The sequence below is a fragment of the Cynocephalus volans genome, chromosome 13 (genome assembly GCF_027409185.1).
Source record: "Cynocephalus volans isolate mCynVol1 chromosome 13, mCynVol1.pri, whole genome shotgun sequence".
Taxonomy (NCBI): Eukaryota; Metazoa; Chordata; class Mammalia; order Dermoptera; family Cynocephalidae; genus Cynocephalus; species Cynocephalus volans.
In genome coordinates, this window is record NC_084472.1 from 23,207,316 (window position 1) to 23,230,516 (window position 23,201).

The following is a 23,201-nucleotide window of genomic DNA, read 5'->3' on the forward strand; positions in this document are numbered from 1 at the left end:
TAATATTTGTAAGTAAATTTATTAAATATTCTACTATGGTTCTTGTGTTTTATGCCATTCTTAGAAAGGCTTTTTCCAATCCATGGATGTTTTAAAAAATGAGCTATTTTCTTTTAGTACTTTTACTATCTATTATTTTGATGATTTCTTATCTCATGCTTAAAAATTTGATACACTTCACATTTATTTTGGTGTAAATGCTTATGGTTATTTTGGTGTAACTCTTGAGGAAAAGATCCAGATATGCTTTTCTTCCAGATGGCTAACCAGTTTTGCCACACTATTTAGTTTTTATTTTTTTGACACGTAATATTTGTACGTATTTATGGGGCACAGAGTGATATTTTGATACATGCATACTATGTGTGATGATCAAATCAAGGTAATTCGCATATCCACCTCTGCAAACATTTATCATTTCTTTGTGTTGAGAACTTTTCAACTCCTCTCTTCTAACCATTTGAAAATATATAATACATTATTGTTAATTATAGACATGCAGCATTACTTGAGAAAACTAGAACTTATTTTTCCTATCTAGGTATAAATTTGTATTTGTTAAACAACTTGTCCCTGTGCCTTCCCTCCACACCCCTCCCAGCTTCTAGAAACCACGATTCTTTCAACTTCTATGAGCTCAAAATGTTCAACTTCCACATATGAGAACGTGGGGTATTTATTTTTCTGTGTCTGGCTTACTTCACTCAACATAACATCTTCCAGGCTCATCTGTGTTTCCACGAATGACAGAATTTCATTCTTTTTTTGTTTGCTCACACTATTGATTGAAGAATACACTTTTCCTCCACTGATTGGCTCCTTTACTTACACAAAATCCCCACATGGGTTCAAGTCCACTCTCAACTCTGCTTCATTGGCTCCTGTATCTGTTCTTCCTTGAATTTATGCAGCTTTATGATTTACTAGCTAGTCTTCCGTTTTTATTCCTCTTCTCTTTTCCTTTCTTTCTTTTGCTTTTTTTTTTTTTTTCTGTTAAGTCCTAACTAACAAAAGGATGGAAGTCTTTAAACAGGGTGAAGGTGACCTTTGGTTGTTAATATATATTTGGCAGTTACCCTCCCAGATAAAAATGTGTTTATTCCACAAAACAGTTCTTGAAAGCCTACAGGGCTAGACACTGTCCTGGGCTCTGAGGATACAGCAATGAATAAGAAAGGAAATGTCCCTGTTCTTACTGAGCTTACATTAGAGAGGGGGTGGGGAGAGAAAAACAATAAGCATATAATCAAAAATAGAATGTGATATTGTGCCATGAGGTGCAAGGAAGGAAATAAGTTAGGGTGATGAGCTAGAGAGAGAGGGGAGGAGAGAGGTATTTCAGATAAGCTATTTGGGGAAGGTTTTCTGAGTGACATTTGAGCATAGCCTTAAGTTAGTTAAGCTTCAGTTTATCATATCTAATTTCCTTCTAAATAGTGTGACCTTGATACTTCAGTGTCTAAAATAGAATTTGTCATCTTTCCCTTAAAATCTGTTCCCCTCTGGCCTTTGCCATTTTGGTTGGTGTTATCTCTCTCAGTCACCCAGACCCTGAAGTTTTTGGGTCACTTGGCATCTCTCTCTTCTTTCCCAGGCAGCCAGTTGGTAGGTCCAGAGTACCTTCTCCAGGACCGCTCCAATGTGTCTCTTGGCCATGACTGTGCTGTGTGCTTGACATCACCCACCATGGGACTATCGTGCGTGCCTCCAAACCAACCTCTCCGCCTCCAGAGTCAGTTTCAGCCTGCACACACCCTGCTGGAATACCGACCTTCTCAAATACAGCTCTCTGATCAAAATCTCTGAATTGCTAACAAAAAATATTTTTGCCTATAGAATGAAACCATGACTCCTTTATCCCAGATTCACTATCTTGCAAAATCTAAGATATGCCTGATTACCAACTCTTCTTTCCAAGTGAGCACTTACTGTCTGTCAGGTATTATTCTAAACACTCTACATATTAATTTATTTAATCCTCACAATAATCCTCTGAGGTAGGTATTATTATGATTGTCATTTTACAAATGAGGACGTTGAGGCACAGAGAGGTTAACTGATCTGTCTAAAGTCACAGAGCCAGGACACAGACATCAGCACTTCAATCAAGGAATCTAGTTCCACAATCTGGCCTCTAACTACAGTGGTATATACTACCTTATAATATTTCAAAATCCATTCCTGCTTGTGTGTGATTGAATGCTATTGCCCCTGGCAGGAATACTGTCTCCCTCGCTTGATGTCTGCTTATCTAGTCCTCAAGGCCCAGCTCAGGCAGCTTCTCATCTGCTCCTCTAACCAGCCCAGTGCTCAGCAGTTGCTCCCACCTCTGAACTCTCAGGACAGTTTTAGGATGTATCACCCACCACCACTCACTGGTGCTTATGATTTTCCATATGTGTTTTGTTTCTGCAACTAGGTTGCAAACTACTTTAAGGTAGACACAGTGGCTTATTCCTCTGGGGTCCTAAGAAACACCTAGCTCCCATTGTGGGTACTTAATGTTGACTGTTGACCAGATCAGTCATAGGACACCTAATGGAATAAAGCCTGTATCCAGGTCTGGTAACAATGTTAGTATATTTAAATTTAAAACATGCCATATAAAAATTTAAGAATAAAGACAGAGAAATACACTCAACAAACACAGACTGAGCATATGCTATGCACCTGACATGGTTATAAGTACCCGTGAGACATTCCTGAACAAATGAGACTTACAACAGGACAGATTATGTCGTGAGAACAAACAATCACCAAGTCAAAGTGGCTTAAGATAAAAGGTTTATTCTTTGATCATACTACATGACCTTGGATGGCTGCCAGGGGAATTTTGCTCAAATTAATTGCTCCAGGATGAGCCCATGGAATAGCCTCCATCTTGAAAGGTGTGGGATGCTGTGTCAGAGGGAGGGGGGATGAGACAGAGGGCTGGCTGCACAGGGCCCTGCTCAGGGGGCTTACATCCCCTCTGCTCACCTGCTGTTGGCCAAAGCAGGTCACACGGCCTCGTCCAAATTCAAGGAATCAGAGAAACTCACTCCTCTATCCGACTTGGAAGGAACATGCCAAATGGCTGTGGATAGCTCTCACAACTGCCTACAGACACAGATTCCCGCCCCCCTGGAGCTGATTCTAGGCTCTTGAAGAAGATACCGACAATAAGTAATAGAAACAGTAGGTAGGTCAATGATAGAATATGTTAGAAGATGGTAAGTTTTATGGAAAAAGACACAGCTGAGCAGGGTGAGGGGGCTGTGGTGGAGATGGTGGCAGGACTGCAGAGGACACTGGGGGGTTCCCTGAGATGAGTCACTGGACGAGGACTGGAAGGAGGTGGTGGCATTGGTCATGGGCTATCCTGGGAAAGAGGGTTCTGGGCAGAGGGAGCCACAGTGCAAAAGCCCTGAAGTGAGAGCAGCTCTGTGCTTTTGAAAAACAGGAGGAAGCTGGTGTGGCTGGAGCAGGTGGGGACAGACAGAGTCTGGGGAGCCGAGGACAGACTATGGGGGGCCTTGGAGGCCACTCTAAGGATTTGGCTTTCACCTTGAGTGACAAAGGGAGCTGTGGCAGAGTTTGGAGCAGAAAAGTAACATGATTTCAGCCTACTTTAAAAAGGGTCTGTACTGAGAAGGGACTCTAGGAGGGTGAGGGTGGAGGTGGAGGTGGCAGGTGAGTGGATGAAGTGATCCAGGTGGGAGCTGAAGGCTGCTCACACCGGGGGTGACACTTGTCCTTGGCATGGGCTCTGACTTCAGATTTCCTTTCAGATGTGTGTGTTTTAAAATGCAGTTTTAGTTTCAAACATGGCATGGCACTGAGAATGAAACCCAGTTTCTTCCCACGACCCCCATGACGGCCTCTGCCTTCCTCCAACCTCACTCTTGGATTGCTGCTCCTTGTTCACTAACTCAAGCTACACTGGCCTCCTTCTGTCACTTGATGACAAATGCTCCCAGCCTCACAGAACATGCTCTCTTCTTTTTCATGTCTTAGCTCAAATGTCTCGTCTTTGAGAGGCCTTCCCTGACCAGCCAGCTTCCTGAGGCCTCTCCTGCTTATTCTTGCTCGATCATTCTGTGCATTTCTTTCACAGAGGTCACTACGGCCTGCCAGCCTGTTGCTTAGTCAATTCCGTGTTGTCTGTTTCTTACCACTAGAACATAATCCACAACCAGACGGCTGGGACTGGGTCTGTCTCATTCTATGTGGAATTCATAATGTCTCAAATGGTACCTGGCAGAACATGTGGCACCACAAGTGTGTGCACAAACAGACGAAAGAATCAGGGGTCCTAAATGAGGCAAAGATGCAGGGCGGTGGACAGAAGGCCCCAGGGGATGCTAAAGAGATTTTCAAGTATCATAAAAAACTCAAGGAGGTGACACTTTACATGGTGAGGTGGTTTTTGAACCCTAGACTGGACTCCATTGCTCTGAGCATGCTGGGTACTTATCATATTCTATTATAATGATCTGATTTTGTATCTGTTTCCTCCAACAGGGGTTATGTACCATTCTTCTGTTTATCCCTCATGCCTAAGTGCTGGAGAAATACTTACTGTACCAAATCATACTGACTTTGTGTCTTCAAACTCTCACACTGAGCCCTCTAATTAGATCCTTATTAAAAACAAAATCTTATCATGAATCTTGCAGGGCTTTCACGAAAAAAAGCTTTGATACACTGAGATGTTTTTAATCAAGCCACCATCTGGGCCAAACGTTCTATTAACTCTATTTTACTGTGTTCCATCAATTCATGACAAAATGTGAAGTATAGGATTTGAACTATGATCTATGACAACTCAGTGAGATATCTGTTTCCTTTCTGTGGTTTTAAGACCCAATGCAATTTGAAATGAAAGAAATAAGGGACTAATAAAATTAAAAGCAGTATTCAGGAGTGGGTAGCAGACAACTTCAGGCAGTAGTAGGTGTGGCAAAGCCTTCAATGGGGTGGGAGACTGTAAGTAACAGAGATAAGGAGGCCCATGCAGCACTTCCTCTGGTCATCATCTAGAACACACATGGACTACTTAAAAGAAGAGCAAAGAGTTAGAGGAGGGAAGTATGTAGAATGTGGGGGAAGAAAGAGGTAGGAGGAGACTGAAATGTGAAGTATGTTTTCTGAATCTCATAACTGGTTGAGTTGGTTTCTTCTGGAAACCTACTTGTTAGTGAGTTTAGTTTTAGGTTAAACTGTTGTTTTAGGTGGAGTATTAGTTTCCCTATGTTTGTATGCAGGTTTCAAACACTTCCACCATCTATGATCTCATCCGATCCTCCCAACAACCTACACAGTAGCCGGAGTGGGCATTATTATTTTCATTTTACAAATGAGGAAAGAGAGGCTCTGAGCTCTGTCCACCGTGCTGCAGGCCATGCAGCTGCTGTGTGACAGAGCCGCAAACATGGGTCTTTTGATAACCCACCTACTGTGTCTTGTAAACCTGACTTTGTTTATTTCTTTCTTTTTTTTCTTCTTTTCCTGACTTTGTTTAAACCTACTATTGTATTAGATAAGGGGCGCCTGGGCCAACACTTCAAGTGCAAGGGATGTAGTAAGCAGGGGCTTCCAGGAGAAGCCAGGAAGGGGTGGGAGAAGCCAGGAAGGGTTGGGGGGAGCCAGGAAGGGGTGGGGGGAGCAGGAGAGGGGTCAGGAAAGGAGCTCAGACTCAGATTGACTTTTGAGGGAGGGGCACTGTACAGCATAAATGACATCTCAGAATTCATTCACCTCCAGGCAAAGGAGCTGGCCTTTTGGGTTCCCAGTGTTTCCAACACAGGCCTGTCATCAGGCGGTGCCCCAACACCACTTTAGAAAAGCAAGCAGGACCCAGTGCCCTGGAGCGATCCTCCAAATGGCAGGAGTCTCAGCCTGTGAGCAGCAAAGCACCGGAGGGACTCCAACAGTGGACCCCAAATCTACACTAATCAGGAGGACTAAATGTGGTACTGCAAGTGGGATAAGTGAAAGCAACTTTGAATTTTCGAAACAGTACAAGAATATAAGAAATCATTTCATTCTGGTGCATTCTTAGGGCAGATGGAGTCATCTGGGCACCTTCTTTGAAATCAGGATCAAATAGAGTTGAAATAATCTGACTCTCCCTGAGGAATCTGATATGAAGACACTCACTTAGGAAAAGTGTTGTTGACAAGGCTGGACATTGTTTCACTGAATTTACAGAAATTAATTCTATTAACTCATTCGGTTCAGACAAAAGATCAAGCGTACAGGACAAGCGATTTATTACCAAGCCACATAACTGGTCCATGGCAAAATCTGAACATGGACTCAAGTTTCCTGACACCCTGTCCAGAGTCCTTTCCAGGTTCCTATGTGACAAGCATGAGGAAGCAACTTTGCTTTCCAGCTGGCAAGACTGGGGTGAGGGTCCAGAAGGGTAGAGGTTAAGGGTGTTTCCTCCCTCCATTGTAATAACTCACTCAAACCCAGAGAGAGATTGAGTCCCTTGAATACCTTTGAAGTCCTTTTCTATCATGGATGAACTCTTGCAGGCCAGGAAGAAAAGCACTACAGTGACCCATTCGTAGAGGTTGTATGGTGTGGCAAAGTCACATTAATTGGGAAGCCAGCAAGGCATGGTGAGGGAAGGAAGCTGGGGGCAGGAGAGTGGCATTGCTCATGAAAGGCCAGCACAGTAGCAGTTGTGATCTGAAGGTCCTCACAGATCAGAAGAGGAAAAGTTCATCTCCTTGCATCTTCCTTCATGAAGCCGTATGAAATGTTTATGTGTAGCTGCCTGGGCTAAAGATTCTTTGTTTTTGTTTTCTTCTTCCCCTTTAATAAGAAATGGTATTATTGAAGGGAAGAATGAGAGAAAGATGAGGGATCAGCAAGCCCTGTGTGCCTTGCTCGGGGCCCTTTTATGGACTTGAGAGCACCCTCAGTGTAAAAGTCACAGAATCATCTTAGAAAAGTTCAACATGTGTACCCCATTCTACTGTCTTATATTTCTAAGAAAAATGTGCACCTCTAAAGAAGAAAAAGTTACTTGCTAGCATACAAGGCCATTTCATTTGTACTGAAGTTAAAAAAGAGAAGTTTAAACAAAACCCAGATGGAAGCTGTCTAAATGCTTGGGTTAGAAAGAAGATTGGGTCAAATACAATAGCAAGTCCTAAAGCAATAGCCTGCTGCAGGGAGCACAAATCTATCCGCATTTAGTCTAAATGTAGAGTGACCTTTCACTACCAAGCCTTGAGCTTAAAGTGGGCTGGAATTATTGGAAATCATTTCCAAAGGTCATTTGTTTAAAAAAAAAAAAAAGTAATATGGATTTAAAGATCCCTCCCATACATGTAGAAAGCCAAGTCTGCTAGTCAAAAGTAATGCGGGGGAAATGGCTGTTGCAGTGACGAGCTCTGAAAACAATCTAAAAGGTCTAGGTCCACACAGATATCAATTTATCTTTTTTTCTTATCCTTTAGTAGAATTGTTCTTGTGTGTATTGCTAAGCTATTTACACCACCATATGCATAGCAGAAAAAGAATTTGCAATATTACACTTACAAGAGAGTTACTGAGAACCATTTGCTTTCATTAGACCAGGGATAACATTACACTGAAGCCAAGCAGAGAACATTCCCATGAGCAAGTCGGACTCTCATTCCAAGTGGTGACATTTATATGCAGGGTGTCCAACATGTCATTAGAGATTTTTCAAAGGGCATATGCAGCTGAAGTCACTAGGGCATGATTATGTGCACCACCTTAATAAGCTAAAAAATAAAAACTTCACAGGCTCAGATGCAGTACAGAAATACTCTTATGTTCACCCGAGAATGCTAAATGAGTCCCCTTTTTAGATGCAGGCAAAAGGAGAGCAGGTATATGCATGTGTAAGAAGTAAGACATGCTTTGATGATTCTCAAAGACATTCTCTCTTCTCCTGTGTTTTTTTATTCCCAGTGTAAAATGATATTTAATGTGAAAAATTGATTTATTTTTCTTGGAATAACACAGAAATTACTAATATATTATTCTATTTAATTATGAATCTGTTTCAAAGTTCTTTTTGCTCTTCTTAACTCCTCTTTCTTTCCCCTTTTTTCTGATTTTTGTGTTAATATAATTTTATTTTTATCTTTTTAGAGCAGGTTCCTTAAGGACAATAAAAATATCTATTTAGATGATTTATTTAAGACTTGTATGTTTATTAAGTATTATATCAGAGTATTAATTATCTTTTTGTTCATTGATCAAGAAAAATGTATGAGCATCTATCCTGTACTAGAACTCTCTGAGGCACTGGAGTCCACATAGATTAAAAATATGACACCTTCTGTGCTCTCACAAATGTTGGTCTGCTTTTGTTAGCTGAAGAGAGAGGTGCCTACCATTTGGTATTTGTGGCAAAGAGGAACGAACTGAGTGAATGACAGATTCAGTGCCTGGCTCAGCACAGAGCAGAGTGGATTCTCTACAGAGTGATGAATCCAAAAGAGGTTGCAGTCTTAGCCAATAAGAATTTTCTAGCTGACTTATGTGACAAGGCCTACATCTGTGGTTTTTGTTGTTCTTGCTGTTTTTTAAGCATTGGGGATGGGATTTTGGGGAACATAACGGTCTTTTATCCTTGGGAATGTTACCCTGTACTGTTGCTTCTTGGAATGTACCCATCCTGTTTTGTTAGGAAAGTTTAACCATGAGTAGTTCTCCTATAAAATGTGAACACTGTGTGCCTTTTATCCTCTGCTGGCAACCTCTTGCATCTTCTTTCATTGTAAAAGCAACACCTGTTAGTATTAGAATATTTGGAAAAGGCCAAAAAGAAGTGAGAAAAACATTACCCAGAAGATAATCACTCTCAAAACTTCAGTTTGTTTCTTTGCTCTCTTCACTCACACACACACGCACACACGCACGCACGCACGCACGCACGCACGCACACACGCACACGCACACAGGTTTGGTTGGTTTTACATAGTTGTGGTTAAACTGCATATTCAATGTTATAGTCCGCCCATATAACATATAATATAACATAAAATAAGAAATTTCTTTTATTTCCATTTTCTTTCTCTCCTCTTATTCAAAACTGAAGTCCTGTACCATCTCTTTTTTGTAGCTCCATTTCTCTTGCCAATTTGATTTACAGGGACCTCATCTGCATTCTAATGACATTTTTCTGCCACCATTGGAATCCATATCCCTTCTTCCTATAAGAGCTAATTAAATCATCTACATTACCCATCTTACCATGAGCTCCTTCAGGAACAATATCTATTTGACTTTGTGAACCCAGAGCCTAGATCACTGCCTGGCACAGATTGCTCAATAAATGTTTGTAGGATAAGCCATCAAATGTTATGATAAATTCTTAGCAAAAATCATGTGTGTCTACCTTATAGTCCATTGAGTTGATAAACTATAATTTCCTTAAAAATACCTCTGTGGCTGTTTTCCATATTGTTACTATGAATAACTGGAATTAACACTCTTAAATATTTTTTCTGTTTCATATTTTTTTAAACTAAAGATTCAAAGAAGAGAAATTCTAGGTCTCAACATTTTTTTTCTTTTTAGTAGGCACTCAATATTTGTTAAATGAATAAATGATGGACTATTCCAAGTTTCCTGAATACACACATTCATTTGAATGGATCTCATTTTCACACACATGCTACACAGCACAGCTTCTTATATAGCTCCTTTCAGTCTAAATGAGCATAAAATAAGCAGTATAAATTTTCTTTTTTATATAAAAACTATATTTTCTTTTTTTACAGTATATAATCACATTTTAATAATCAATAATATTTCCTTAATATAATCAAACATTAAACAAGTTTAAATTTCTCCAATTCTCTCTCTCTCCTTCCTTCTTACAATTGATTTGTTTACATCAAGACCCAAATAAGTTCTGCTTGTTGCATTGGTTGCTATGTCAACATTTTTTTAATGACTTTTGACATATACAAGTATTGCTCAATTGCTTTCAAAGAAGTTGAATCTATTTTCACCACTTCGAGGCTATATCCTAGAATTCATCAAGACTCCATTAAGACAGCACAAATATTTCTTCCTCCGGGGAGCTTCTCTGTTTCCCTGCCCTCTCTACCTGTCAGGCTTAGGTGTGACTTCTCTGTACTTCTATAAAAACCTCCACCATAGATTTCTGATGCTTTATTACAGTTATGTATTCCTTGTCTTTCTTCCAGACGAGACTGTGGGTGCTTTTAAGGCAAGAGTCAAGTGTTACTAATTTTTACAATCCCCAGTGTCTAGAAGTACAACAGATTCTCAATACATTCTTGTTGATTATAAGGAAATAGTGCTTTATTCAATTATATAATAAAATTGCTATATGAATATAGATAATAAGGGCAATGATTATTATGTACCAAACGTAAGTTGGAGGCCAGAGAGATAGAGCAGACTATAGCTTTTTTTTTTTTTTTTTTTAATGGTGAAAAAAGTTGTATATTTGGAATTAACCATCTGGACTCAAGTTTAGATGATCCCAATTTTGTTGGCAACATCCAGAGCATCATAATCAGGAGCCAGTCGAACATATGCCTTCTTCTCTCCATCAGGCCTGATCAGGGTGTTGACCTTGGCCACATCAATGTCTTAGAGCTTCTTCACAGCCTGTTTGATCTGGTGCTTATTGGCCTTGACATCCACAATGAACACAAGTGTGTTGTTGTCTTCTATTTTCTTCATGGCAGACTCAGTGGTCAGGGGGAACTTGATGATGGCATAGTGGTCAAGCTTGTTTCTCCTGGGAGCGCTCTTCCGAGGATATTTGGGTTGCCTCCGGAGCCGCAGTGTCTTGGGCCACTGGAAGGTGGGTGATGTGCGGATCTTCTTCTTTTTGTGGCTTTGGACACCTTTCAGCACTGCCTTCTTGGCCTTCAAAGCCTTTGCTTTGGCTTCGGCTTTGGCAGGGGCAGGAGCTTCCTTCTTCGCCTTCGGCGCCATCTTGTGAAAGGGCCAGACTATAGCTTTATTGGAATTCTTTACCTTGGAAATCTGGGTGAAATTAATGCTCAATACATGTGACAATATTCAATTATTGGCTGGTTCAATGGTAGTGGGTTATCAGAACTTATTAACACTAGTGTCACTAATGATGGTATACAACTCCCCACTGCTAAATTTGACTGGCTTTAAAAAAAAAATGTCTAATTATTCAATGACTCAGACACTAGACTTAGGAAGTTCCACATACTGAATTTTCTTTTGTCCATCACCCTGCCTTTGCTCCATTTTACATGTCGGGTTTCTTTCCTTTTAAAATCCCTACAGTTTACATCTTCAGCATGCAGATTCAGTTCCTGGTAGTGCTACTTAAAGCTAGCAGTTCTATCAGTGCTAAATCTGTTCAAAAAGAAAGTCGACACTTTTCTTAGGAAAAAAGATTTTATAATTTATAATAGTTAATAATGAATATTTTACCAAGGGCAGAAAATGATCCAAATGGTATGAAAGAGGCTGTGCAATGATTTTGTAGTAACCCATTGGCCAAAACAGAAGCCTGAGCATGCTATGTCCCAAATCCCAGTGCAGAAAGTCTATGTAAAATGAAGTGATCTTAAAGAATATATGTACTGCCTTTTAATTCTTCAGTCTTTCTTCAAAATGCTGATCATTAATCATCTACACAGAAATAAATACATAGGGAGAGTTCTGTGACGTCGATGGGAATGAGTTAAGGCCACAGAGGGCCCTCTTTTTCTCATTTTCACCTGCACATTAAGAGCAGAGGTGGAATATTGCGTTTTTTTTCTAGTTCCCAGACTGGGAAGTGGATCAAGAAATTAGAATTGGTTAGAGATTGAACTTTACATGTTAAATAAAGGTTTTGGCTTAAAAAATCCCATAAAATATTGACAAGAAGCAGCTAAATGTTCCTTTTTTACAGGGCCCAAAACATAAATATGTATAACCAGGCAAAGTCCTTTATACCTAAATATCAAGCTAGAAATAAGTTCTTGCTCACGACCCATGTAGACATGATGCTTATTCTTCATGGTGAGCTACACATCTTCATTCCATTCATAAAAAATAGCCACTCATGCTTGGCATCAATCAGTGAGTGAATGCCTGACTTACGCAGCTGCAGCGAGTATTTGCTAAGGGGCGTGTTTAGAACAGAGAAGCATCAATCATCTGAGTGTTACTAATTTCCATTGTAATGAGCACTTGAGAATGAACAGTGAGTTCATTGTTCAGGAATACATGTGTGATCCTGCTGTTGATCACCAATAAACATGAACTCATTTTCAAACTCTCAGTGCTTGCCTCTGGCACAGGGACTTTGGAGGTATGATTTCTGTGGGCAATTATCCTGCTTTGTATGTGTCCAGTGCTTTGTAGTTAACAGAGACTTCCATTATACAACCTCACAGATCCAGTAGGAGCAGAGGCCTGACAATTCAATTATTACTATTACATTTAAAGCTAATTCTAAGCATTTCTGACAAGCTCTCTATCTTTGTCAGCAAATTTAGTGAGTTGATTCAACTTACTAAGTTTATGTTGAATCCAGTCTTTTCCTCCCTCCTGTCATAGCCCTAGTTCAAGTTCGTATCAACTCTTGATCAGCTTCAACATTTCATGTAACTGGTCTCTGAACTCCAGTTTCCCATCCTCCCCTTCCCACTTTCCAATCAATCCTCCACAGAGCAGCCAAAGTGACCTTTAGAAAAGCAAATCTATTATGTTATTTTCCCTCCTTAACATCATTCAATGGCTTACAGCTGTCTTTAAGATAAAGTACAAAATCCTACACGAAGTAAACAAGACTCATAGGGCTCTCCATGATCTGATTTCTGCCCAGAGGCTGAATTCAGAGTCTCTAAACATTGAAAAGATTATGGTGACCCACTTCCTAATCCCTTTACTCATATGTAATTAAGAAAAAGAAAGAAAGAAACTACAAAACACAAAACACATATGTATGCTGTAGTTAAAATAATTTCTTAAAACATTTCTGATTATAAGATTCTGGATAAACTTATCAAAGCTAAACTTGTCTCACTTTTTTTTTTTTTTTTTTGCCTCTGCTTTGCAAATGCTGCTAAGAATATACATACTTTGCCAATCGGGTGATCTAGAACTGAGTTGTTTCTCCAGCAAAAACAGTCAAGCAAACAAAATGGTAGCAACAAAACTCCACATATTCCACTAAATAACTTTTTGATTGATTCATTCATTTATTTCTAGTAAGTTCACTGTGTGCTAGTCACAGTAGCAGCCCTTATTGGGACTTGGAGATACACAGTGACTAGGATATTGCCACTGGCTTCAAGGAGCTCACAATTTACAAGGGGGAGTGAGAAAGGGATTACAGTTTTTCCAGTTTTTTTTTTTTGAACATTTTATGCAACAGGTATCACTGTGCTCCTTAACCTCTTGAAGTCTTTACTCACTGTACCTTGTTCTATGACTCCTTTTCCAATGGTTTTCATGACACTGGACAGCAGGAAAAGGAGGACAGTAATTTCTGAGAGATAGAAAACAAGCGAGGCGAGCCACATGATTGTCCCAGTTACCAACTTGAGTTCCCAGGCTGGGCACAAGGAGGGGGAACTGTGGTGGAGCCCAGAAGACTCTTTAAGTTTAAGGGGCAGACATAAGAATTCAAGAGCAAGGTGGCTAGAGTTTTCAAGACAAAGAAAGGAGAGTGCAATCCAGGGAGAGAATGCCAGAGATCTGTAGAGGGTCCCCACAGCATGTTCAGCAATTGCTGATGAGTGCATGCATGTGAGATAACGACCGAAGGCAGAGAAAAAACCATCTCAAAGGGTCAGAGGCAACAGTAACTGACACTTACACAAGGCTGGCAACAGTGCCTATTCCCACCAGCCAAACTAGGAAAAGTTACAATATACAGGGCATTGAAGAGATGCAAAAAATCAACCCAATGTTCAGGAAGGTCTTGCCTCAGTGGTGGATGATAATTAGTCCTAGACTGATCACCGATTCAGATCTATTTTAAAAATCATAAAAACTGGAACCAAAATGATCAAACTGTCTCTGAGTAATTTAACTGCATTCCGGGATAAAGCCCAGGAAAATTTCTAGGTATACAAAAACATTCAGCATACAAGATAAAATTCAGAATGGCTGGTACCCAATCAAAGATTACAAGGTGTGTAAGGAAGCGGGAAAGTGAGACCAATAATGAGGAAAATAAATAAATCAACCCAAACTTAAACAGAACTAGCTCAGATTTGAGAATCAGCAGACAAAGATATTTTAAAAAGTTATTACAACTATATTCTGTATGGTTAAAAGTTTAAGTAGAGACATGGAAAACATAAAAATGACCTAAATCAAACTTCTAGAGAGAAAAACTGGAATGCCTGAGATGAAAATTACACTGGATGAGATTAATGACAGATTAGACATTGCAGAAAATAAGATTCGTGAACTTTAAGGCATAGCAATAGAAATTATCCAAAATAAAAATACAGAAAAAAGAATATAGATAGATAGATAGATAGAGAATTAAGAGCTCTAGGACAACTTCAAGCAGCCTAATATATGTGTAATTGGAGTTTCTGAAAGGAGAAGAGAAAGACAGAAAAAATATTTGAAGAAGTAATGGCTAAAAAGTTTCATACTTTTGGTGAAAACTGTAAGCTCAGAAATCTAAAAAGCACAACAAACTCCAACCACAGAAAATATGAAGAAAACCATACCAATGCACATCATAAGCAAATCCCTCAAAACTAGCACTAAAGGAAAAATCTTAGAAGCAGCCAGAGGAAAAAAAGCATTTTATGTATAGAAGAGGAAAGATGAGGCTGACAAGATTTCTTGTTGGAAACAATGCAAGTGAAAGACATCGAAACAGCATCTTTACAGTACTGAAAGCAAACGACCCGTCAACCTAGAATTCTATATCCAGCAAAAATATCTTTCAAAAGTAAAGGCTAAATAAAGATGTTTTCAGACACATAAAAGTTGAAAGAATTTATAAAAAATATTAAAAAGATTCTTAGGCAGCAGGAAGTTGATACTGGGTAGAAATCTGTGTCTAAACAAAGGTATGAAAAGCAATTGAAATAGTAGCTATATGGGCAAATACATAAAACTTTAAAAATATTACTTAATCCTTTAAAAAGACAATTGCCTCTTTAGGCAAAAATAACAAAAATGTATTGTGTGATTTATGACACATAAGAGTAAGATATATGACACCGACAGCATAAAGGTTGGGATTGGGGAAGCGGAGGTATACTATTGTAAGGCTTCTATATTATATATAAAGTGGTATAATATCTGCTATGATCTGAATGGTTGTGTCCCCTCCTAATTGATCCATTGCAGCCTAACCCCCAAGGTGATGGTATTGGGAGGTAAGGCCTTTTTTGGAGGTGATTAGGCAGAGCACTCATGGAAAGGGATTAGTGACCTTATAAAACAGACCTCAAAGAGCTGCCTTGCTGCTTTCACCATGTGAAGATACGGAAAGAAGTCAACAGTCTGCAACCCAGAAGAGAACTCTTAGTAGAACCTAACCATGCCTGACTTGATTTGGACTTTTCAGCCTCTAGAACTGTGAAAAATAAATTTCAATTTTTTATAAGGTACCCAGTTTATGGTATTTTGTTAGAGCAGCCATGATGGACTAAAATAATAACACTTGAAAGTAGAATGTTAAAGATGTACACTTTATCCCAAAAGGAACCACTAAAGTAATAAAATGAAGAGTTATAATAAGCCAATAAAGGAAATAAAATCAAACAATTAAAAAATTGATTAATCCAAAAGAAGGCAGACAAAGGGGGAAAAGGTAACAAAAAAGACATGAGACAATTAGAAAACAAATAGCAAGGGGATGATAGTATTTAAACTAACCTTATTAATAATTGCATTACATATAAATGGTATACATGCCAGTTAAAAGGTATTCATGTTGTATTGACTAAAAAAGCATAACACAACAATACTTAAAAAAACACTTCAAATATAAAGACATAAAAAGAATAAAAGCTTGAAAAAAGATAAATTATAATACTAGCCAAAAGAAAGTGAGAGTTTCTATGTTAATAGCAGACAATGTTGATTTCAAAGCAAGGAATATTACCAGATATAAAGAAGGTCATATCATAATAATAAATGGCCAATTAATCATGAAGACAAAACAATGCTAGATGTTTATGCCTCTAAAAACAGAGTTTCAAAATATATGTAGCAAAAACTGCTAGAACTCCAAGGAAAAATAGCTAAATCCACAACTACTGTCAGAGATTTCAAGACCTTTACCCCAGTAATGAATAGAACAAGTAGAAAGATACTCAGCAAAGCTATAGCAGACTTGAGCAGCATTATCAACCAAACTGACTTGACTAATTATTAAAAACTCCACCCAGGAACAGAATAATACATACTTTTTCAAGTGCACATGGGACATCCATCAAACAGACCATAATTCTGGTCCAGGATACAAGTCTCAATAAATTTGAAAAGATTCAAGTCATATAAAGTATGTTTTCTGGCCATAATAGAATTAAATTAGAAATCAATAACATGAAAGTTTCTGGAAAATATAAATAACATATAGGTCAAAAAAAACAAAAAAAGGAAATTAGGAAGTGTTTTGAAGTGAATGAAAATGAAAACATGACATATCAGAATTTATAAGGTGCCACTAAAATAGTACTTAGAGGGAAATTTATAGTTTTAAACATGTATATAAGAAAAAAAAAGTCTCCAATCGATGACTCCAACTTTTACCGTAAGAAACAAAACAAAACAAAACAAAACAAAACAAACAAACAAACAAACAAAAAAGAGCAAACTGAAACCCAATTAGGCAGAGCAAAGAAAATAAAGTGCTAAATGAAAATAATGGTCTGAATGTGTCCCCCAGAAGTTCATGCACTGGAAACTAGTTCCTAACAGTGTCAAGAGGATGGAAATCCAATTATGGTATTTTAAAGGTGGGGCCTTTAGAGGTCATTGATTGTGAGGGCCCTGCCCTCACGAATGGATTAATCCACCAATGGGCTAATGGTTTAATGGGTTATCAGGGAGTGGTTCTGATGACTTTATCAAGAGAGCAAGTGAGCAGGTTAGCTTTTTTGCTCTTGCCATTCTCACCATGTGATAACCTGGGTTAGTATGGGACTCAGTTAGAAACTCCCCACCGAGAAGAGGGCCCTCATCATATGTGTTGCCTTAGACTTCTCAGCCTCCAAAACTGTAAGAAATAAATTTTGTTTTCTTTATAAATTACCCAGTTTCAAGTATTCTGTTATAAGCAAATGGACTAATAAATAAAGAGAATAAAAATAAAAAGAATAGGCCAGGAGAAATATTTGCAAAGCATATCACTAATAAAAGAATTATATCCAAATATGTAAAGAACTCTCAAAACTCGATAATAAGAAAATAAACCACCCAGTAGATAATTGAGCAAAAGATTTGAACAGATACTTCACCCAGGAAGATACAGGGATGGTAAATAAGCATATGAAAAGATGTTCAACATCATTAGTCATTATGGAAATGTAAATTAAAACCACCATAATGTCCTGCTTCCTACCTATCAGAATGGCTAAAATTAGAAAGACTGACCATATCAATGTTGGCATTGATGTAAAGAACTTACAAATATTATACATCCCTGATGGTCCCTGATGTAAAACAGTACAATCATTCTGGAAAACAGGTCAGCAGCTTTTTAAAAACTTAAACACACACCTATCATGTAATCCAGTCTATCCACTCCTAGGCATTTACCCAAGAGAAATGAAAGCATGTCCACACAAATGCTTGTAAACAAATGTTCATAGCAGCATTATTTGTACCTACCACAAACTGGAAGCAAGTCACATATCCATCAGCAGGAGAATGGATAAACACATTGTGGTATATCCATACAATGGAATACTACTCAGCATTAAAAAGGAGTGTACTATTGATAAATGCGACAACCTTGATGACTTTCACAAGAACTATCTTCACTTAGAGAAGCCAGATAGAAATGAGTACATACTGTATGATTCCATTTATATAAAACTCTAGAAAAAGTAAACTAATTTATAATGAAAGAAAGCAGATTAGAGATTGCAGCAGGAGGAAAGAATCAAAAAGGGACAAAGAGACTTTTGTGAACAATGTATACGTTCACTATCTTTTTTGTAATGATAGTTTCACAGGTATATGCATATGTTAAAACTTATCACATTCTATTCTTTAAATATGTGCAATTTACTGTATATCAATTATACTCCAATAAAGCTGTTTTTAAAAGTTAAGGTAATGCTATGGAGTGACTGGAAGGAGGCCAGAGGAGGATTCTAGGGTGCAAGTAATTCTTTGCTTCTTGATCAGGATGTTGGTTACATGGATGAAAATTCATTGAGCTGTTAGTTAGGATTTACTTTTCTGTAAGTACATTACACTCCAATAACTATTTCACTTTAAAAAATTCTGCTTAAGTCTAGCTTCCAAAAACATCTATAGCCAATTGCTTTTTGGTAGTGAGACTTAAATCTTTCCATCAATTAATTGATGACCTTAGCATTTTATGTGAAAGTTTCATGCCAGGCTTTACTTTCTTTAGAGTGCTTTAGTAATTCGGGTACATGCTATATCTTCCCTGCATGACTGTGTGCCGTAAGGACAGGATCTGTGCCTCATTCATCACTGTACCTTAGAGAATCTGTCTAGGGTGTTGCCTATTGTCAGTGATTGAAAAGTGTATGTTTAATAAATGAACACAAATTTGTTGAGGAAAAGAAAGTTCTAGTCCATTCCAATCCCAAGTTACTTGCTTTGCTCCTTTCCATGTTTTTTTTTTTTTTTTTTTTTTTTACTGTTCCCTTCCCTTTTTTTTCCTTCTTCCTTCTCCTCTCTAGACCTAAGTGATTTTTCCTCAACATGCTGCCTCTCCAGTGTGGATGGAATAGAGTGAAAATAGGGGAGAGTAGAAGGTAATAAGGTCAGAGAGAACCTTGGGGCTGGGCTGTGGCAGAGTCGGGGGAGAGATATGTAAGGCTGTGTGAAATGCAGGCTTTTGAGCCTACTTATGTCTTAAAATGACCATTTGGACATATCTGTTGAGATTAGGTGGTGGTGGATATAGGACGTGAGTGGAAAACAGGGTCACTTCTTATGAGGTTATGACAATAACCCAAACAAGAGATGATGGGAGTTGGGACCAGGGTAGTAGCAGGGAAGTTGGGGATCTGTGGTATTAGATGCTCGTCTGATTTTGAAAATGGATTCCTCTTAGTTTCCAAAAGGATTAGATATAGGATGTGAGAGAAAGAAAGAAATCAAAGGTGATTCCAAGTTTTATAGCCCAAACAACTGTAAGGATGGAATTGCCATCACTGACATGTAGAAGACTGGAGACTCATGAGAGGAAAACTGGAAACATGTTATGTTTCTTAGACTTTTTCTTTCTTCTTTTTTTTTGGCAACTGGCTGATACAGGGATTGAACCCTGGACCTTGGTGTTACCAGTACCATGGTCTAATCAACTGAGCTAACTGGCCAGCCTTTTTCTTATACTTTTAATGATCAATATCAAATAGGTAGCTGAACATATAAACCTGGGATCCAGAGACTGATCTGGATGGATATAAATTTGATGATTAGTAGCATTAGACCAGATGAGATTACCATGGTGTAAGAAGAGAAGACAAATGGCATTGGGCCACCTCGACGTCAGAAAACTAAAGACAGAGGAGGAAGCAGCAAAGAAACCGAGAGGCCCCTGCAGTGAAAACAGGAGGCCGCAGTGTCTTAGACATCAAGTGAAGCCCGTTTTCTGAGGAGGAGGGAGTGATCGACTGTGCCGGTGTTTCTCATAGGTCTGCGGAAGAGGAGGACTGAGAATGGACTACTGCATCTGCAGTGAGGTGGTCACGATGCCCTGGAGCAGTTTCACGAAGTGATGAAAGTAAGTGTCCTTATGGAAGGTTTCCAGAAAGATGAACGAGAGGAAATCTTCTGAAGAACTTCTCTGGAAAGGGCGGAGCGGTGGGCAGAGTTGTAAGGGAAGGTGGGACTAGGAGACAATATCGAGGGTGGGAGGAAGAACAGCATGTTTGTGTGCTAATGGGACAATCCAGTAAAAGGGGGAAAAATTGATGTTGTTATTTGTCCTTTTTTTTCCTGTTCATATCTCACCATGCTCCCATGTTTGCGGATCCCCCCACTGTTGAGGCACAGCTCACATCCCAGATTCTCACTTTCCTGGAATCCAGGAAGATAGGACATAGGAACACGAAGCTCTTCCATCGGATGCCCCCAACTCTGAATTAGAAGCTAGTCACTGAAGAAGAGCAGACCACACTGCATCTATCCTGGGAACAGACGGTGGCAAGACTCCAGACACAGATGGTTTGAGAAAGAAGGAAGTGCTATTTTTCTTTAAAAGATTTTATAAACATTTAGGGTAGGAACCAATGATCTCTTGTTCACCACAGAAACTCCTGAGCCTAGCACAGTTCTTGACACAAAGTAGAAGCTCATTAAATACGTGATGAATAAATAAATGAATATTGACTAGTTTTACTTGCATGATTGACAGACTGGAGTGTGAATACATTCCCTGTGAGAGTGTACTCGGTCACTATCCTTGTTTAGTAGACCTTAAACAGCCTTATAAGGACTGAATTGAAGAGGATTCCTCTGAAATTCTTGGAAAAAAAAATGTGAATTTTTTTGTGCTTTGATATCAGATCTTATATTTGGGCTTCAACTAAGAGGCCTGCTTAACACTTCCCATGATGTGTTTGTACTATAAAAGGAAAAGAACAGGCCTAGAAAAATAAAAACACTGACAATTTTTTTCCAGAGCAATGAAATGGCATTAAACCACTACAAATAGTTTTATATATGAAAAACAAGGGGAGAAGTAATCATGCTTGGGTTTAAAGTGGACATTTTTACTTGTTTACCTTGCAAATGCGCTGCAAGTCAAGCTTCCGTAAGTAGTCATTTGGGGCTCTTCTATTTAGCTGAAGTTTTTATTTCCTTATAACCTTTAGGCAGACATACTAAACAAAGCTTGAACACTTACACACATTTCATAACTTTAAACCATGCATTAAGAACATCTGTCTATTAGGAACGAGGATCACTGTTCTCCTCCCCCGTGTTGCTGCTGGTAGCAACCCACAAGTGGGAGGGCCTCGCTATGGCATGAGCGCTCTTCGGGTAAGTCTACAGGATTCAGATCTCAGACCATCACACAAAGCTCTCCATGGTTCATCTCAGCACTGCAGGTGTCACTTGGTCCCAACCCCAAATATTTCTACTTTGTAGTAAGAATTACTTAGGTATCCTGAGCTTTTCTTTGTTTAAAAAATGGAAAAAAATCACAGAAATCAAAGAGAGCTGAAACTTTTCATTCTATTCTCTTTGAAAAAATCAGAACTTTTAGGCCCAGAAATGAAGGCAGATATAGAATGAAGTTAGTAAACGTGTGCCAATGTCCCAACTGCCCCATAAAGAAAAACAAAAGAATCCAAGAAATGTCCTTCATCTATGAATTTTTATGCTACTACCACAGTGCCAGGATTCCTATTAGGCCACAAGTATTGCTACTCAGACCTGTAAAGGCAACTTAATGCTATCTCAGGAAAGATAAGGCAGAGACACATGAGGGAAACAATATGACAAATGAGTAAAAGAAAAAAACACTAAAGAAAGTCGGTGTTTCTGATAAGTCTGATGAAGATCAGGACTCAGAATGGACCGCTGGGTCTGCAATGAGGTGGTCACTGATGAGAAACAGGTAAAGATTAAATTCAACTGTGTTCTTTAGGAAATTACAGTTCTAAAAATATAAGGGTTAGAATTACGTCTAGAGGGAACAAAAACAAAGCAAACCAGAAGCTTTACTTTGTTCTGTGTAAGGCCATTTGAAAATCATGAACTGAGAGTGCACAAAGAGATTTTGATTATAAAATGGTTCATATTAGTTTGCTGGGGCTGCCATAACAAAATGTCCCAGATTGAACAGCTTAAGCAATAGACATTTACTTCCTCACAGTTCTGGAGGCTGGAGGTCCAAGATCAAGGTGTCAGCAGGGCTGGTGTCATCGGCTTGTGGATGGCTGTCTTCTCCGTGTCTTCACGTGGTCTTTCCTCTCTACCTGTGCATGTTTGGTGCCTCTCTTTGTGTCCAAATTTCTTCTTCTTATAAGGACACCAGTTGGAATGGATTAAGGCCCACCCTAAAAGCCACAGTTTAGCTTAATTACCTCTTCAAAGGCCCTGTGTCTAAATACAGTAACATTCTGAGGTATAGGGGGTTAGGGCTTCAACATATGCATTTTGAGGCCACACAATTTAGTCCATAATGCTAGTCTTCTCCAAACATTTTACGTATTAATGCATATATTTAAAAAATAATGTTTGAAAGATTTTTGTTTTGTTTTTTTCCCTTACAATTCTTCTGATTTCTTAAGTATACTAATTCATAACAGTCATGATCAGCCAAATGCTTACTCTGTGTGTGTATGAGTGAATATGTGTGAGGGAGGGGGAAGAGAGAGAGAGAGAGAATTCTCAATAGCTTTTTCTCAATCTCCTTTTCTCTCTCAGTTTCTGATAAATGACTCTTCAGCAGTCAGGTAGCCTCTAAAATGGCTCCCAATGGTCTGTACCTCTTGGTATTCATGCCCTTGTGTAATCCCTTCCATTTGAGTGTGGCTGGATTTATTGATTCCCTTTTAACAAATAGCACACAGCAGAAGTGATGGGATATCACTTTTAATTTTAGGTTGTAAAAAGACTGTGGCTTCCATCCTGGGCCACTCTTTCCTGGCTTGCTCACTCTGGGGGAAGCCAGTTGCCATTTCATGAGGCAATCTGTGGATGGGCCAGTATAATTGAGTTTGAAAGCTGATCTCATGAGACCTACCAACAGCCACATAAGTGAGCTTGGAAGTAGCAAGCCTGAAGACTGCAGCCTTGGGGAAAGCCCAAAGGTAAGACTCTCTCTCTAAGAAGTGGCTGGATTTGGATTCCTGACCCACAGAAACTGTGGAATAATAAATGTCTGCTCTTTTCAGCGGCTAAGTATGGAGGTCATTTGTTACGCAGCCATAGATAACTAATACAAGCTTAGCCAACAAATGTCACACCAAAATTCTCTCTTCAAGCTGTACCTCATAGATACGCGAAAGATAAGCAAGCACTTTAAAAATTAGTTTCAGAAAGTTTTTATTAACAGCTTTAAATTGAGATTA

The 23,201-nt window shown here is 38.9% G+C and overlaps 1 protein-coding gene and 1 pseudogene across 1 annotated transcript in view; both read right to left on the bottom strand.

The window, feature by feature from the left end:
* Positions 1-23,201, bottom strand: part of CHST9 (carbohydrate sulfotransferase 9) — a 288,995-nt gene that overhangs the window by 64,962 nt on the left and 200,832 nt on the right. The gene's annotated exons all lie outside the window — the stretch shown is intronic.
* On the bottom strand, positions 10,442-10,953 carry LOC134362054 (large ribosomal subunit protein uL23-like; annotated as a pseudogene).